We start from the raw sequence: 18,560 nt of genomic DNA, 5'->3' as shown, positions 1-18,560 counted from the left end.
GACCTGAGTGAGTGACCAAGTTTTTCCTCTTCTTCCATGGCTACTTCCTCCCCTTGAAGGAAGGTGATGTGGAAGAGAGACTCTCCCTACCCAGCCTGCATCTAAGATGAAAACATAATACCAGCAACAAATAAACCTTTGATATTTAAGCCACTAAGATTTTGGATATTGTTTTAGCCCATTACGATTGCTATAGTACCACTAAGGATTTTGAACATGTTTGTATTAATTAGCCAGCAATTCTAGTTGTTGGCATTTGCCCTATTGACTTTGTGCACAAAGAAGTCATTTAGAAGAATGTTTTAAAGAACATTGCAGTTGTACCAAAAAAACTGGAAAAATGGAGTATCTATCAACTATAAAAGAATAAACTGTAGTATATTTATGCAGTGGAATCCTATAGAGAAAATTAATGAAACACACATAGCCAAATACATCAACATAGATAAACCTCAAAGTATATTGGTCAGTCTAGGTATGCCTGGTGGCTCAGCCAGTTAAGTGGCTGTCTTCAGCTCAGGTCATGATCCTAAGGTCCTGGGATTGAGTCCCACATTGGGCTCCTTGTTCAGTGGGGAGCCTACTTCTCCCTTTGCCTGCTGTTGCCCCTGCTTGTGCTCAATCTCTCTCTCTGATTTAAAAAAAAAAAAAAAAAAAAACTTAAAGTGTGTTGGTCAGTCTAAGAAGCAAGTCAGAATAGATATAGTAAGATTCCATTTATGTTAAGTGCAGTGTGAAGAGTTCATGGAAGTTATGTATTGTATTAGAACCATGCATAGGTTGTAAAAATATAAAGATAACTTAGGAAATGATTAATACAAAATTCAGGATACTGGTTTTTCTCTGGGTAGTGGAGGAGAAAGCAAAATGTACTTAATGAAGTGCAATGGATTTTAACTGGTAATATTCTTTTTTTTTTTAAAGATTTTATTTATTTATTTATTTGAGAGAGAGAGAATGAGAGAGAGCAAGCACATGAGAGGGGGGAGGGTCAGAGGGAGAAGCAGACTCCCTGCCGAGCAGGGAGCCCGATGCGGGACTCGATCCCGGGACTCCAGGATCATGACCTGAGCCAAAGGCAGTCGCTTAACCAACTGAGCCACCCAGGCGCCCTTAACTGGTAATATTCTATTTCTTAACCTGAGTGATATAAATATGGGTGTTCAAGTTATTATTACATTGTAACCTATCCTTATACATTTTATATACTCTTCTCCATGTATACTATATTTCAAAGACAAAACGATTTTTAAAGTTATCAGTAATGATCCTGACACACAATGACCCCAAGATAGGTTGAATCATATTTTGATAAGTGGCTTATATAACTCCTTAAGAAAAGTCTGATTTTGTTGTCCAAGGACACAGATGGAGATGAAATTGATTATATCCTAATTGTGCTTTGATTTTTGCAAGATGTTGGGAAATTAACTTAGTAGCTCTATTTCCATTTTTATGTTTATAGAGTAGCAGTGATATACCAGTTTATTTGAAGATTAATATTTACAAAACACCTTGTACCTGCAATAGTACTATATACTGTATGAAAATAATATATTAAAAATACACCATAGCTTCTGACTAATGGAGGTTTTTTAGTGAATAATGGATATATCGGCAATCTAGATCATCACTGACTTGGTTATAAGTGATGATAAGAAACATTTAGCTTAATGGAAGAGACAAAAATTGATGGCAATTAGATAGATTTTTGAAAGCTAAAAGTTTAAACACATAACAAACTATGAAAACACTTTAATAGTGCTTTTTGTATGATGGAAAAAACTTTCAGAGGCATACAAATCCATAGGAAGAGTGTTTTCAACAGAATACAAAAATGCAATCTTCCTACTTGGATGTTAGCAGCGAATGTCAAAATACCATACTGCTGATTTTTGGTTTTAACTCTTGAAGATGACAGGTAACCATCCATACAACATTAGTTTTTCAAATGGTCATGAAAAAAAATACTGTCACCACCAAAAGCACAGATAAATGACCAGCTGTCCTTTTTTAAAAGTGTATGAGGTCTAGTACAGTGCTTTCTTCAAAGATAGGTCATTAAAGAGAGGGGATTAAGTCAGGCATGAATGAAACAGGGGTTAGAGGACTGACTCCAATATGGGTGACCACAGATATAATGTCTAAGGAACATGACAATATCAGGGAGGATCTGAGTTAGCAACAATATCTATAGGGTGTGATGTGATGGATGGAAGCGCTCTAGTAGTATCTAGAAAATGGCCATACAGTAATAAGGCCCTGTCTCTACAAAAAGTTGCAGATTAGAATTGGGAAGACTGAAAGGCTGAATAGGGCTTGCTAGCAGGGAGGTAGAATGTAAATCTGAACACAGATTAGACTAATAATCATAAAGAAAAGATATACAATGTAACTATTCTAGGGGGTTCTTACTAAGAACATTATATTTTCATTCTAAATCCTTCTTAACTAGGAACGGAAATTTGAATAGTCTGCCAGACTTATGTGATTCCCAATTTTTATACCACATAGAGTTAAATTTTCAAGGTGAAGGATTTCTGAACCTACAATTAGCCAGACCAAAGAGGAAAAGACTGGTTATAAAAGCCATCCTGTTCACTAAGCTACTTATATAGATAGTGAAAACTTCTTATTTAATAATATCAAACTATATTGAAAAATATAATTTGCATGGGACTACTTCTAACCTAATTTAAAATTGTGATGGGTATTTTCTATTTGCCCTTCTAGTTTTATTTTCACTCCTTCAGAATCTTCTCTGTGCTCCCAGAAGGCTGATATCTAGGGATTTATTTGATAGATGATCTTATCCTCCTACTTCTGGAAGGGATTGTCCAGTGGGAAGCTCCAGCAATAGGTTGGAGGGCAGGAGGGAAATGAGATTGGGTATTCATTCCCTACATTAGCTAGTCTTCAAAGGTATCCCCCAACAATTTCTCCCTTCCTTGTACATACATGCCACTCTTCATATCAAGAGTTGGAGCTTATTGCTGCTTTCCTTGAAACTGGGCTGGCCTATGACTAGCTTCTACAAATAGAAATAGCAGAAGGACAATTTGAGACTTCCAAATTCAGACCAAAGAGAACTGGAAGCTTCTAATTGCTGCCTCCTGGAACTCAGCCACCATGCTATGAGAAGCCCAAGATAGATGGAGGAATCACAAAAATGAGAACCAAGGCACTCTAGTTACATTGGGCACTAGTTGACATCCATATGAGTGTGTAGCCAGTCTCCAATATGGCACCCAATTAAGGTTGTTTCCTGTTATTCATATTCTTATGTAGTCCCCTCCCACATTGTACCACTACTGGTTTGTATGACCAACTGAATACCACAGAAGTGATCTGTCACTTCCAACATTACAAACTGTGCTGTGTTTTTCATATTGGTGGTCCTTTCAGAGATCACTCACTTGGAAAAGCCAGCTGCCATTTCAGCCTATGGAGAGGCCTTTGTGGTGAGAAACTGAAACCTGTCTACAAACACATTAAGTAGATCTACCAGATTTCAGATAACTGCAATTCAGCCAACAACTTGACTGTAACCTCAGGAGAGACACTGAGTCAGAACCACCCAGCTAAGCTGCTCCCAGATTCCTGACCCACAAAAACTGGGCAATAATAATTTTTATTGTATTAAATGCTAAGTTTTGGAGTAATAGATTACATAGCAATAAATAACTAATACATCTGTCTTAGGCATATAGGTTAAATTGAACCCTCAGATGATTATAGCCCCAGGTGACCGAAGGAGCAGAAGAGAACATCTGACCCAATTTAGTATATACAATCATTAAAGATAATAAAATGGTTGTTATTTTAAACCATTAAATTTTGGGGTGGTTTGTTTTGTGGTAATAGATAACCAAAACCAGAAATTCGTACCTAGAAGTGAGGTGCTGCTGTAACAAAAAACCTAAAACATGTGGCATTGGCTTTGGGACCAGGTAGTGGGTTTATGTCAGAACGGTCACAGAGATAGTCAATGGAGACTATAAGACAGTGAAGAAATTGCTATTTGAGCCTGGAGTAAAGGTGAGTTTCTGCCCTGTTATATAGAAGGAGAATGTTTGACAATGCTGTAATTGTGGTAATAAAAGAGATAGAAAACATGTTTAATGACCTTGTGTATTTGGCTCAGGAGGTTTCCAGATAGAAAATTGTAAGGGTCAACTGGTTTCTTTAGGTATATATGACAATTAATGGGGTGAAATGAACTAGGGAAGAAACCATTTAATTTTCAAGCAGTATCTAGAGTACAAGACAGCAAACATTTTCTTTAATGGGCCAGATAGTAAGTATTTCAGGTTTTTTAGGCTGTATGGTATCTGTAGCAACTATTCAACTCTGCAGTTGTAGCACGAAAGTGGACACAGACAATTTGTAAGTGAATCAGTGTGGCTGTGCTCAAAAAAAAAAAAAAAAATTGACAAAGCAGGTGACAGCCTGCATTTGACCTGTGGGCCATGGGTGACCAACCTCTGATCTAGAAGAAACACTTTCAAATAAGGACTTGCTGGGTTGGTACATAAATTATTCTCATACTCATCTCTTCCAGCCCATATGAGATTTTCAGAGCAAATTAAAACCTGGGGGCAAAGATCAAATCCAGACTGCTGCCAGAAAACAGCCACAGCATGAAGATCAGTTCAATAGTGCAGTTGAAAGAATGTTTAACCTTCAGAGAGATTAAGGATTTGTCCCTTAGACCCTCTCAGCTAGACAATGGGGCTTCTAAGAATCTTAAGGGCTTGCCTTGTTGACTTTCTCAGCTAGATAGTAAAGTTTTTAAGAATCTTCAGATAGTGCTTCATAGGCTCATTCAGCTAGAAAAAAGGAATTTCAAATATCTTAAAGGTATAGTCCCTACAGCATTCTGATTTTAAGTCCAAAGTAGAGAGGGGTATGTTTTTAAAAATCTATCATAAAATATTTTATAGGTACATAGAAAATCCAAAGATTTTAATGGAAATTTTAAGAGCTTGGACAGAGGTAGTTCAAAATGGAAAAGGACCTCAGTGTTATTAATATCATATGAATAGGACACAGCTGAGAAAATTACTTAGCAGCAACACATTCCACTTCTTATGGAAAAGTAAGGATGATAGGAGGCAGAACCATAAAGAACCATCCTCAGGAATGAAGCGGGGGAAATCGGAGGGGTGGACGAACCATGAGAGAAGATGGACTCTGAAAAACAAACTGAGGGTTCTAGAGGGGAGGGGGGTGGGAGGATGGGTTGGCCTGATGGTGGGTATTGAGGAGGGCACGTTCTGCATGGAGCACTGGGTGTTGTGCATGAACAATGAATCATGGAACACTTCATCTAGAACTAATGATGTAATGTATGGGGATTAACATAAGAATAAAAAAAAAATTCCAAAAAAAAAAAAAAAAGAACCATCCTCAGGGAGCAGAGATGGTCTCTAATCAAGAAACATTCTCTATCCCTGGAGACGGAGGAAATGGTGACATGACTTGCTAGATTTCAGAATTGCTATGGGCCAGTAACTGCTATGTGCCTTAGGTTTTACACTGTTAGAGTGAAGGTTTTTACCATGTGCTTTCCTCATTGTTGTATATTAGGTGTGTATGGAGCAGATAATGATTGTGTTGGTGTTTCAATTTTTAGTTCACAGGTGCTCCTGAGAAGCTTGAGGAGTCTACCTCATCTACATTTGTTTCTGGTAGAGGTGACAAGAGTTTTGGCTATGAGCTGATGCAATAAGTGAATGGGAATTTGTGGCAGTATTGGGAGGTGTTAAGTGTACTTTGTACATGAATTGTTACAGCCAGAAGGTAGAATCTGGAGTGTCTTTCCAAATCCTTCCTCATGGCCTGGCCATGAAATTGGTAAAATTACTGTTTTGAGACCTACAAGCCCAGGCTTTATGAGGATTGATAGTATGACAGATATATAAGATGAGCCGCTCAGATCCTACTTTAGAGAAGAACTTGCTATTCAGCAGTGAGGAATAAAGACAGCAGACAGACATCAAATGCAGATCCTTCAGCATCTATCTCAGCTATAGAGACCTGCCTCACCTGAGGTCATGCCTTTCCTTGGAGACTAAACAAAGAGAGGGTATAAAGGTCTGGACATTTTGCCCTGATGTGCTACAGATTTGCAGGTTAACCAGTTGCATCACAGTTGGATTTTTTCCTTTGCCTAATCCTGCTACTTCCACATTTCCTCCCTCAGGACCAACAACAAACATCCTGTACCCCCAAATTCTCAGAATCTTCTTCTGGAGGGTTCAACCTATGACATGTGGGTTGTACTACCTACCCCTTAAAATCCAGTAGCCATGTTGTAAGAAGCCATATCTATATGGAAAGGCCAGATGGAGAATATTCTACTGGATGAATCCAGCTGAGTGTCTTGTTAATAGCCATTACCAACTGGAAACTATGTGAATGAGCCATCTTAAAACTTTCCAGCCCAGTTGAACTTCCATATGATTTTAGCCCTTCCTGACATCATGTGGATTAGAAGAACCACCCAGTGAAACCATGGAAATATAAACAATAGTAAAATAGTTTTTTTAAACCACTAAGTTTTGGGGTGGTATGTAATGCAGCAATAATGCATTGAAACATTTCCCAGCTCTGTCTTTGCTAGATACAAGTTGTGCTTCCCTATTGAGGGCTACATTTCCCTGTCAAATTTCCCCTGCAGCTCCATTCTCTGGATTCTGGATTCTGTGGTAACACCTCTATCTTGCTATCCCCAGATTATTGTGCATCTATTGTGAAAGTCCGTATAAAGTCACTATAAAAAGGGAAAATATCTCCCAAATTTTATAAAATCAAGCAGATATGATTTCTAAATATAGGAGGTTTAGGGGCACCTGGATGGCTCAGTCAGTAGAGCATGCAACTCTTGATCTTGGGGTTGTGAGTTTGAGCCCCACATTCGGTGTAAAGATTACTTTAAAAAATTGAAAAATAGGGGTGCCTCAGTGACTCAGTCTGTTAAGTGTCCAACTCTTGGTTTCAGCTCAGGTCATGATCTCAGGGTCGTGGGATTGAACTGCCATCAGGCTCCCTGCTCAGCGCGGAGTCTACTTGAGATTCCATCCCTCTCCCTTTGCCCCTCTCCCTGCTTGTGCCTGCATATGCTCTCTCTCTCTAAAATAAATAAATAAAATCTTTAAAAATATTAATTAATAAATAAATATAGGAGTTTTAAGTAGAAATCCTCTAACATAGCTCTTTTTCCTTCCTTCTTTCAAAATTATCTTATCTCTGAAAAGAGGTACTTTGGCTTACCCCTGCTTATAAACAATCGGCAAGAGATAAGGTCTGTTAATCTCATTTTCTTTCCATAAAAGGAAAAACATATGTTAAATGTCTGTATCAAAAGGTCTTAGTCCTTAAGTAGGACATGTTCCTAGGGTTCTGCCATAACCAGTAGTGTTTGACAGCCTGATATACTTTGAATAGGCTTTAAAAAATGTGGCCTTAAACAAAAGCAAATAATGTTTAATGGTGACTTTTTAGGAACTTGTTAGGTGGATAAGTTTGGAGAAAGAAAGCTTTTAAAAGATTTTCAATATATTTTTATTTATCTATTTATTTATTATTTTTTAAGTAAACTCTACCCCTTGACGTGGGGCTCGAACTCATGACCCTGAGATCACAAGTCACATGCTGCACTGACTGAGCCAGCCAGGGACCCCTCAATATATTTTTAAATAGTTCCATAAAATAAACAAAAATTTTTCTATCTTATATTTAGTCTCCTACCCTTTATTAACAAGCTAAAATCAAATTGGTCTCCTAATTGTTACACTAAGCTGAATATCAGGAGTTTGGTAAATAAATTGCTTCTTAAGTAACTACTATCAGTGGAAGATTATTATATTTGTGCCATTTAATGCTAGGTATTTTGTAAACTTTTCAAGTATTTTTGGTAATATTTGACTCATTTTTTTTTTTTAAGATTTTATTTATTTATTTGACAGAGAGAGACACAGCAAGAGAGGGAACACAAGCAGGGGGAGTGGAAGAGGGAGAAGCAGGCTTCCTGCAGAGCAGGGAGCCTGATGTGGGGCTCAATCCCAGGACCCTGGGATCCACCTGAGCCGAAGGCAGACGCTTAATGACTGAGCCACCCAGGCGCCCCTGACTCAGATTTTTTATTTTTTTATTTTTTGTGTTTTTTTTTTTAAAGATTTATTTATTTATTTGAGAAGCGAGAATGAGAGAGAGAGAGAGTACATCAGATGGGGGAGGGTTAGAGGGAGAAGCAGGCTCCTCGCCGAGCAGGGAGCCCGATGCGGGACTCGATCCAGGGACTCCAGGATCATGACCTGAGCCGAAGGCAGTCGCTCAACCAACTGAGCCACCCAGGCGCCCCAGATTTTTTAAATTAATTTTAAATTAAATTTTTTAAATTTAAATTAACCCTTTATCCGACTTTGCCCAGGCAGACTCAGTTTATGCCCATTGTCTCATCACTACTATTATCATTATTATTGTTCTTTCTTATTCACAAAACTGTACGTTGGATGATAAATTACCCGGTTACCTTATCTCAAGTGGTAGTTATTTCTAAGACAAAAATATGCATACTTATATCAGAAAAATAATATTAAATATTTTAAAGGCTATTTTGTTGTTGTTTTTTCCAAATAACAGGGTCAGAGTATCTTTAAATTAATTTGAAATCTTTAAAGAGGTTAACATGAATTTTAAAAAGAATCTATGTAATTTTAGACTGAACTGGTTGAAAATGCACTTTTTCAAGTTGAGATAAGCTTAATAGTAAAATTATGTTCCATAAATTGACTTTTATAATTTTTGTCTATGGAATATTTTCCTAGTACTTGAAGAAGACAAATGAGGTTTGAACACAAAGTAAATTAAGGGTTTTCTTGATCAGCAGTTACATAAATTAGAGGGAATGTCAGTTTTATATTAATATTTAATAATAAGTTGATTAAACTTTGATTGAAAGCCTGTTTGTTTACATATTATGTAAATTGATTTTGAAATAAAGTTTATAGATTTAGATGATGTTTACATTATTTCAGTTTCTAAGTTTATATGTGCCACATAAATTTTGGTTCTATATGACAGCCCCTAAATAAGTTTAAATTTGGGAAAAAATAGCAAAATAGTAGAATGAGAGATTAAGAAGTTTTTCAGAATTAAAGTTTAATCTTTTTTATTCCATCAGCTTCATTCTTTTGTAATATAAAACGAAAGAGATCATATTTACTGATGTGAACAAAAATCCCTGTGATGGTTGTTGTCTCTTTTGGAATCATGTTTCCCAGCATTACCCTTACTCAGATCTATCTTTGATCTTCGCTTTGTGAGTCTTCTCCATATGAACTGTACCACTCAGTCTTCCTTACCCTGAATATGAGATATGGGACTGGTATCCAAAATATACAAATAATTCTTAAAGCTCAAACAAAAGAAAACAAATAACTAATTTTAAAAATGGGCACTACATCAAAAACTAATGATATACTGTATGGTGACTAACATAACATAATAATAAAAAAAAGAAAACAATATAACAGATAACCATGCTGGGGTGGGGGGGTGGGCAAAAGGTTTGGACACCTCACCAAAGAACATATATGATAGCAAATAAGCATATGAAAAGATGCTCCATTTCATATGCTATCAGAGTAATGCAAATTAAAACAACAATGAGATACCAGTACACCTATTAGAATGGTCAAAATCCAAAGCACTGACAGCACTAAATACTGTGAAGATGGAGCAACAGGAACTCTCATTCATTGCTGGTGGAAATGTAAAATGGTACCCACTTTCAAAGACATATTGGCAGTTTTTTTTTTTTAAAAAAGCTAAATATAGTCTTGCTACATATAACAGTTCCATTCCTAGGTATTTACCCAACTGATTTGAAAACTTAACATCCACAAAAATCTTCAAGTGTTTTTAGTAGGTTTACTCATAATTATAAAAAACTGGAAGTGACAAAGTTATCCTTCAACAGGTGAATGATAAACAAATTGTGGTACATCCGTACAATGGAATATTATTTGGTGGTAAGGGAAATGAGCTATCAACCCAGGTAAAGACATGAGGCATCCTTAAATGCATATTGCTAAGTGAAAGAAGATAGTCTGAAAGGTTACACACATTAGGATTCCAATTATACAACATTATTAAAATGGCATATAAAGATTAAAACTATACAGACAATTTAAAAAATCTAGTGGTTACTGGAGGTTTGGGAGGAGGGGGAGAAGGTTCTAATAAATGAAAAATAGATTTTTATTTGAGGTACTGAAATTATCCTGTGTGATACTGTAATGGTGAATACATAATAGTAACATCTGTCAAAAACCTATAGAATTTTATCACACAGAGTAGCCTTCATGTACGCAAATATTTTAAAAATTATCTAGAAGGTTGGAAAATCCCAACTTGGAATACAGTCGATGATGAAAGAATCTGACTGTATTACAAGTGTATTAAAAAAAAGAAAAACTTCACAAAGAAGGAGGTAGGGAGGAAAGGTGCTAAAGTAAATAGCTGGAAATGAATGGAGCCTATAATGTTTAAGGCAAAAAACTGTAATTTTAGCTGTTTTCCATGAAGGTATGAGTTAACGATGCTGATAAAGCTATAGTATATATACACAAATTGAACAACTTAATAAATGAATAGAAGATGGTGGAAGCCAGGTTTCTCACTGTTAAGTGGAGGTTAGAAATAAGCAAGGGAAAGAGTTAGAATGATCCATGTGGTAAAAGATCAGAGCCAGAAACATCAGGATGAACTCATGTTTAGCTTAATATAGATATAAATGGTTACATGCAGAAATATTTATAGAGGGGCGCTGGGTGGCTCAGTCGTTAAGCGTCTGCCTTTGGCTCAGGTCATGATCCCAGGGTCCTGGGATCAAGCCCCATATCAGGCTCCCTGCTCAGCGGGAAGGCTGCTTCTCCCTCTCCCACTCCCTCTGCTTATGTTCCCTCTCTCGCTGTGTCTCTCTCTGTCAAGTAAATGGATAAAATCTTAAAAAAAAAAAAAGAAATATTTATAGATATGTGTATATACACAGGTTAGTATATACAATTATATGTTCTTAATCTGTCAATTGAGAGGTACTAGAAAAAATGACGCCCCAGTAACAACAAGGATATTTAGCGCCCAGACTTTGGTTTCAAATACTATCTCCAATAAGAGGAACCAGGGCTTCTTGGATAAATGATTGATTCTAGGACTGGATCAGGAATTATTTAAGATGAGTCTGGAGCATTATGTAGTACTAGGAAGTAAGGAAGTGTTCCTCCAAAATTCATATATTGAAATCTAATCCTCAATGTGATGGTATTTAGAGGCAGGGCCTTTGGGAGTTTATTAGGACATGAGGGTGAAGCCCTCATAAATGGGATTAGTGCACTTGTAAAAAGAGGCAAGAGAGGCAGCAGCTCACTTGATCTCTCTCTGCCATGTGAGAACACAATGATAAGTTGGCAGTCTATAACCCAGAAGAGGTTCCTCACCAGAACCCAACAGTGCTGGTAAGCTGATCTTAGACTTCCAGCCTCGAGAATTGTGAATAAAATATTTCTTTTATAAACTACCTAGCCTATGGTAGCCTTTATTGTAGCAGCCTGAACTAAGGGAGTGCTCAAAACAAAACTAACAAAACAAAAACCTACACTGATGAGGTATGTTGAAAGGATAAAGGAGGCAACTGAAAGAATTGCAAATGGCCAAAACTGGAAAAGTTTGAGCAATAAAATAAATATAGGATTAGATTATAATCCAAAATATAAGATAAATTCCCATGGGTCCATGATGATATAAATGATTGGATAAATAAATAAATAAATAAATAAATAAATAAATAAATTTTGTAGAAGAATTATAAATAACTTATGTAGATACCCTGCTTTCCTGGAAGGGGGACTATAAATCCCCACTCCTTATGTGGAGGATATGTATAGTGACTTTTTTCCTAAGAAGACAATATGGAAAGGGGGGATAATGAGATGAGAAAACCTGACAAATACTACCTCAGCCAAGTGATCAAGGTCAACATCAACATCAGTATTATGTTATAAATCAAGTTCATAGTAAGTGCCCTTGATATGATGTAATAAAATGGCAGTTTACCTCTACGGTTTTCCTTGCTAAAACCCATAACCCCAGTCTAGCTATGAGGAAAAAAAAAAAACCCACAAATTACCTGACATGTATTCTTCAAATACATGTATCCTGGATGGGATCTTGGAATAGAAAAAGAATATAAGGTAATAACTAAGGAAACTGGAATAAACTATGAACTTTAATTATAATGGTTCAACATTGGTTCGTCACTTGTAACAAATGTATCATACAGATTTTTAAAAAAATTTTATTATGTTAGTCACCATACAATACATCATTGGTTTTTGATGTGGTGATCCACGATCCATTGTTTTCGTATAATACCCAGTGCTCCGTGGAGTAGTATCATACAGATGTTAATGAGGAAACTGCATGCAGGGTAAAAATAAACTCTGTATTATCATCTCAGCTTTTTTTTTTTTACTGTAAATCTAAGACTGTTCTAAAAAAAAGCTCTATTTTGAAAAAAAGTAGTGTAAAGTCTAACACATAGTAGGTGCAAGGTTAGGAAAGGAATACCTTCATACATTCAAGAATTGGGCTCTTGAGAATAGAATAAAATGTTACAGCTTAAAATAACCCAAAGGACCATCTTGTTCAACTTCTATATAAAGAAGGAAGATGAGAAATGTTAAGTGACTTGCACGGTGTCATGGAGTAATGGAAAAGTAGGTGCTTTCCACAAACAGTATTGCTCAGCTAACGAGACCCCACATTTTTGGAATATTTGTCTGTATATCTGTATAACAAACTATCCTTTCTAATTTGAGTAATTTTAACATATTGAAAGGGAAAAGTTGGGACCCATAGGCAATTCAGTTAGGGACCTTTAAGACAATCTGGTTGTACAACAGCAGATTTTAGAAAAGAAGACCCTCCCAATGTAAACTAATCATTAAATAATTGCAAACTGAAGGAGCTTTTAGGATGGAATTAAAAATATATGGAAGCATGATTTCAGATAATCCCTGAATGAGGAAAAAAAGGCATTGGAAAAACACATATTCTACATGTTGCAATGTTCTGTTTAGACCTTGGAAAACTGTCATTTGGTGGAGTTACTATAGGACTCATTAGAAGAACTGAGGAAAAAAAAACAAAGCTTTTCTCTGATAAGTACCTATAGTTAGTGAAAAGTTTTTCCTTCATAAATCCAAAGTTTGGAATGATTATGGAGCAGGAGAAATTCCTAACACATGAATGAGTTTCCTCACCAATAAATTCATGGTTGAGCTAAGCCCAATCAGGATTTACAGATGAGGGTATCTGTGGTCTTAAGGTGTTGTTATTTATTTAAATGTTTTATGTTACAAATCTTTATTAAGTTTTGGTCATTAAAATTATGTAGTCTTTTTAATAGTTTATAACAGGAAAAGATCAATTAAGTCTAGGAACTTTGGTCCATTTCATCACACCTTTTCCATCCAGGTTAGAAATAGGTCTAAATGTTAAAAAAAGTATCTTCCTAAGTAGATGTCACTTTTCAAACAATGATAAAAATAAAAATTGCAAAGGAACTAACCAATTTTCACCATGCTTATCTAATAAATTGACCCTCTTATGCAACATGAATAGAATTGATGCATGGGTCATCAGTATCTTGTAGAAATATAACTGGTAGGGATGGTAAATTCTAGTTACCCCATATTTTTCTGATAGCTGACATGCTTACACAGATGATGGCAGTTATTAAATATTGCATGCAGATTCATTTTTGATAGAGCAATGTTAGAGATTATTTGGGAATAGAAGAATGCTTTAAAAAGAAGATCAACAATCCAAAACGTGCTGTTGAAGCAAAGGTTCAACAAATTTAGAACTAGGTCATAAGTCTAAATGTCTAACAAAAGAAACACATGTCAATTCATGTTTTCAAACTAAGAATTTTTTAAAGTTCTCTCATGTAGAAGTTACTTTTACTCTCCAATTTCGATCATTGAAACTATTTATTTGTACTCTGAATGCACCTATAAGCTAAACATGTATTACAGTTTACATAGCTTAATTATTAAAGTAACTTTACATAGCTCATAATGTTTTTAAGGAATGAAAGCCAAAAGACTGTAAGCCATATTTATAACATACCATTACACTTCTGTCACATAGATGGTCATCCAGATAAGCAACATACAAACAAAATTGTCTTTTATAGACGGAAAGAACTCAATATATAGGAAATCAAAATGCTTTCCAGTTGGTTATCAAGGAAATTTCCTTCATCTTCTGCTTTTTATACTATTAGGTAAATCTTTGTATAAATGCTATCTTTTCTAGATGCTTTTCACAACTAATTCAAAATCTCCTTGTCAAACTATTCTGTAACAATAAAAATTTTCAAATACATTAACTGTACACAGAAAAAAAAAAATCTAGAAATACTGATCTGCTGTCCTGCCACCTTGCATTGTGAAGATAAGCAGTTTTCTGCTAAGATTGCTAGTGCCCAGCTCGCAGAAGGCACAGCTGCCTTCAAGGTGCTGCAAGCGGTCGAGGGTTTCTGGGTGACCTTTTCGTTGAAGGTGTACAGCTGAGAAGTGGCCACGTCTGGGCCCCCCAATATCAATTACGAGGGTGGCTACTTCAAGACCTGCCTCAAGTTCCCTATCGACTGCCTTTTCTCTCCTTCGACCTTTTGGTTCCTGACCAAGCTGTGGCATCCCGACATCTATGTGACGGGGCACGTTTGCACCTCCATCCTCCACCGTCGGCCCCCAGAACGGGGAGCCACCTTCAGGGCGGTGGAACCCCACCCAGAACGTCAGGATTGTCCTCCTAAGGGTCACCTCCCTCTTCATCGAGCCCAGCACCTTGTTATCAGCCATCGTGGATGCCTCGGTAGTGTACAGGAAGTAGAAAGAGCAAAGGCAAGGACCCGGATTACACAGACCCGGAAGCAAGTCCGGCGACCGAGGTAGATGCAGAGCCAGACTGCGCAAAGCTGCCTACTGTGCTGGCCAAGTACTTCATGAACGCCGAGGCCCCCACATCCCATGAGGGCTTGGAGGAGTATATGAGGACCGCGAGACCCAAGCCAGGGCCAACTCCAGCTGCAAGGAATCCTGACACTGCGGCCCCCGCCGGATAACCTTGCCAGTTTTACCACCCCAGGCCTAGTGTGTGGGCTCTGGGGGCACCCCCTGATGTGGAGACTACCTCACGGAAGGTTTGTACTGCCCCTCTCCTTGGGTTGTTTGTTTTAGCTCCCACTTTTCCTTTTCCATATTGGTTCTGGGTTTTCCTCTGCTTTGAGGGGAGGGGCCATCCACTGTTTGGTCCCTCGGAGTCCTACTTGTGTTGGGCGCCTGCGTCGGGCCTGCCCAGGCGGGTGGGTCTATGGGCGAACTGTGACGGCCCGAAGACCCAGACCCTGGTTCTGTCTGCAGCTCGGGCTGGCAGGAGCCGGAAACTTTGGGTTCCCAGCTCGTGAGTGGACGGATTAATTTGTGGTCATCCTTTCTGTGGTTTGTTTGGAATCTAAATAAAATGACTTTATGAGGAAAAACATAAAGGTCACCTCTACCAGTGGAACTTTGGAGAATAGCTCAATGGGAGGTCATGGCCTGTAGTTTCAAATGTATATGGCCAGGGTCAAGGAAATTATACTTTATTTACCAATACTCTTAATTTGTCTTGTTGATTAGACCACAGTCTACTAAATTAGAGGAATTGTCAGTGTTGTTGCTTAGTTATAATGGATTTTCATTTTTAGTAATTCCTCAAGTAGGAAAGCAAAACTTTTACTTTGTTGTTGTTGGTATTTTTCTTATTAAAGCAAAGGGACTGTCAGTGTCTCTTCTTGAACTCTGATTATTTTACATTATTTTCCCTTTACCCATTTTGTTTTGATTTTTCTCTACTTAACTGCCTTTTCTCATTCCAAAGTTAACTCTTTTAAACTTGAATATCTTCTTCTGAAATTCTTTCTGGCAATCTGCCAATGTTTTCAGCACCGATACCTGTCAGCTTTTAGGATTGTTCAGCCTTTTGGGTTGTTTCTCTTTGAATTCATTTTTCCTTTCCCTTCTAATAGTTCTGTATTATAAATTTCAGCTTGATTTTTACTGTGGAAGGAGCCATATTCCCTACCTAGAAGATAAATTAGAGAATTCCTTCATCCCGGAGAAGCCAGAAAGATCAAAGTATGGTCACAGGAGTTTGATCATCACCTGAACTTGGGGGCAAACTGAGCAGAAAGGAGCTTCCTGGTTCCATTAAATTTTATTCTTGTGCATTCAGTGAACCAAGAAGATGATTTTAAATTTATTCAACTAGGCTTTTTATTATTTGCAAAACCTCCAATTTAAAGTATTGATTAAAGGTTCTCTTAATTTACCCACAAACCACAAGATAGAATTTTGCAGTAGCAGTAGCAACAATGGGAACTCAGAAATTCCCAGATTGTTTGGATGATAAGGTCCAAGCACTTGGCATGTGGTCCATTCTTTCTAGACCCCCAGGTCTATGTTATATTTACTGAGTATTTTTATATAATTCCCAGAAATAGCTAAGGTAGGATGTGCTGTCATGAAGTCCTAGCATGTGTAATATCCAGTTTGTTCTTTGCCCTTGTCTCATGGGATCTAAATCAGTTATTATATCCTTCTTTATAATTTATTATGGTGTTAAAGAACACAGTTCCATTAGATAATATATTTTTTATGTCTGAAGAACATTTTCTCTTGTTGAATATTTAAAGGCAGCATGACATGGTGCAAAAGCTACTGGACCAAGTATTAAGGGGTTGGGGTTCTTAGCCCTGTTATGTTTTGGCTCATTTGTTTTTACCATACTTTTGTGTTATTTAGGCTGCTTTTGTTGTAGGAATAGAAACCCATCCTAGCTTATATAGGCAGAAAATAATTTCTAGGGAGGGAGATATAAGGATATCTTACTTAAAAGAAAGTCTGAAAAATCTAAACTATAAGAATCAGGGCAGCTTTTTGAATTACAGTAGTAACAACAAATAGACTGTTTCATCAGGTGTTACTGCTGATCATCTTTATTCCTTCCTACCCACTCCCACTCTCACAAATTTCAGAGAAGATCTATCTTATTAGTTTAAACTGAAGAATATGGAAGAAAACAGATCCTCTTGATTATTCTAACCAGATTATATCTGATGGGAAAAGAGCATTTCTCTAGAAGCAAAATTCAGGTGTTGTTAATGGAGGAAGAAAAAAGATGTTGACAAAATAACAAAATCCAAAAGAATGTAGCAAAATAACAAATTGTTTATTCAACCTTTATGCTTCCAAAGGTATCACCCCATATTGCTATAGTGAGTTTTATATGAAATATTAAGGAGACAGCATAATAATAGTTCAATTTCATAGCTATCTTTGGACTGGGGCCTCTTTCCAATCTGTGTTGTGGACCAGTTCCTTATTCTATCTTTACTAGGCTATTGTTGTAGCTTCCTAACTGACTGTATGGCATCTAGTTTTTAAAAAAAATTTTTTTATTGTTATGTTAATCACCATACATTACATCATTAGTTTTTGAGGTAGTGTTCCATGATTCATTGTTTGTGTATAACACCTAGTGCTCCATGCAATTGTATGGCATCTAGTTTTACTCATCATCCTTCTAATTGCTCCTCCATAACTGTTAGGAGTATCTTTCTAGAATATAGTTTTGTTTTTTGGAAACTGTAGTAGCTTTAGTACTGTTTAAAAGATACTTAATACCCATTCTTATCACCATGTTGGGCAGAATTAGATGCCCATTTTACTTAGCTTTTATAGCACTTTGTACATACCTTACTTAGAGATCTTGATTCACTGAATAATTGTTGTGAAAAAAGGTTAAACTACTTAAAACAGTAAATACAATAAGTTATCAGATAAACACACGTAATCCTATCTATCTGTCTTGTTACTTCTGTTTTCTAAAGGCAATTCGTATCTATTAAAAAAGATCCCTATAGCTCCCTCTCACCCAGAGAGCTTGATAGGGGAAGAATAAAAACCTGCATGTGTTTAAAGGAAAAAGACCCAATTTAAAAACCTCTGTAGATTCTTAAGTTCTGCTAAGGAGTTCATACCTGGAGTGAACAGTCTTTCATTTAACAGGTCACCTTAGTGAATTTGTATGTATGCAAAACTGGCATGAAACTAATTTCTCTGCATTATGAAGTGGCAGGTTATGGGGATTTTGAATATTCTGATGGTAACACTAGGGAACGGGGTTTAGGGAGCCCAAGAAGTAATATGAAGAGGAAATAGGAGAAAGATTTTGAAGGAAAGGTTATGTAAACATGGAACTCTTTCTGTGTTGAGGAACCTAAGTAAAAAAACCCAAAAAACAAAAAAAACCCCAAAAAACAGCCAGTGAGATTTCCTCAGGATAGGAATTGCCAAGGGCTTGTAAGAATGGTTGCAAATTAAGTCATTCGCTCTTCTGTGCATTTATAATGGGCATTGTGCCTGTCTTTTTTTTTTTTTTTA

At 36.8% G+C, this 18,560-nt stretch overlaps 1 long non-coding RNA gene and 1 pseudogene across 1 annotated transcript in view; both read left to right on the top strand.

The window, feature by feature from the left end:
* Positions 1-18,560, top strand: part of LOC145723460 (uncharacterized) — a 60,704-nt gene that overhangs the window by 19,606 nt on the left and 22,538 nt on the right. The window lies entirely within an intron of this gene.
* LOC102728850 (ubiquitin-conjugating enzyme E2 R1 pseudogene) lies at positions 12,216-15,532 on the top strand (annotated as a pseudogene).

The sequence above is a fragment of the Leptonychotes weddellii genome, chromosome 9 (assembly GCF_054177405.1).
Source record: "Leptonychotes weddellii isolate Sample4059 chromosome 9, ASM5417740v2, whole genome shotgun sequence".
In the NCBI taxonomy this organism is placed as follows: domain Eukaryota; kingdom Metazoa; phylum Chordata; class Mammalia; order Carnivora; family Phocidae; genus Leptonychotes; species Leptonychotes weddellii.
This window is presented reverse-complemented; position numbering and strand designations above follow the sequence as displayed.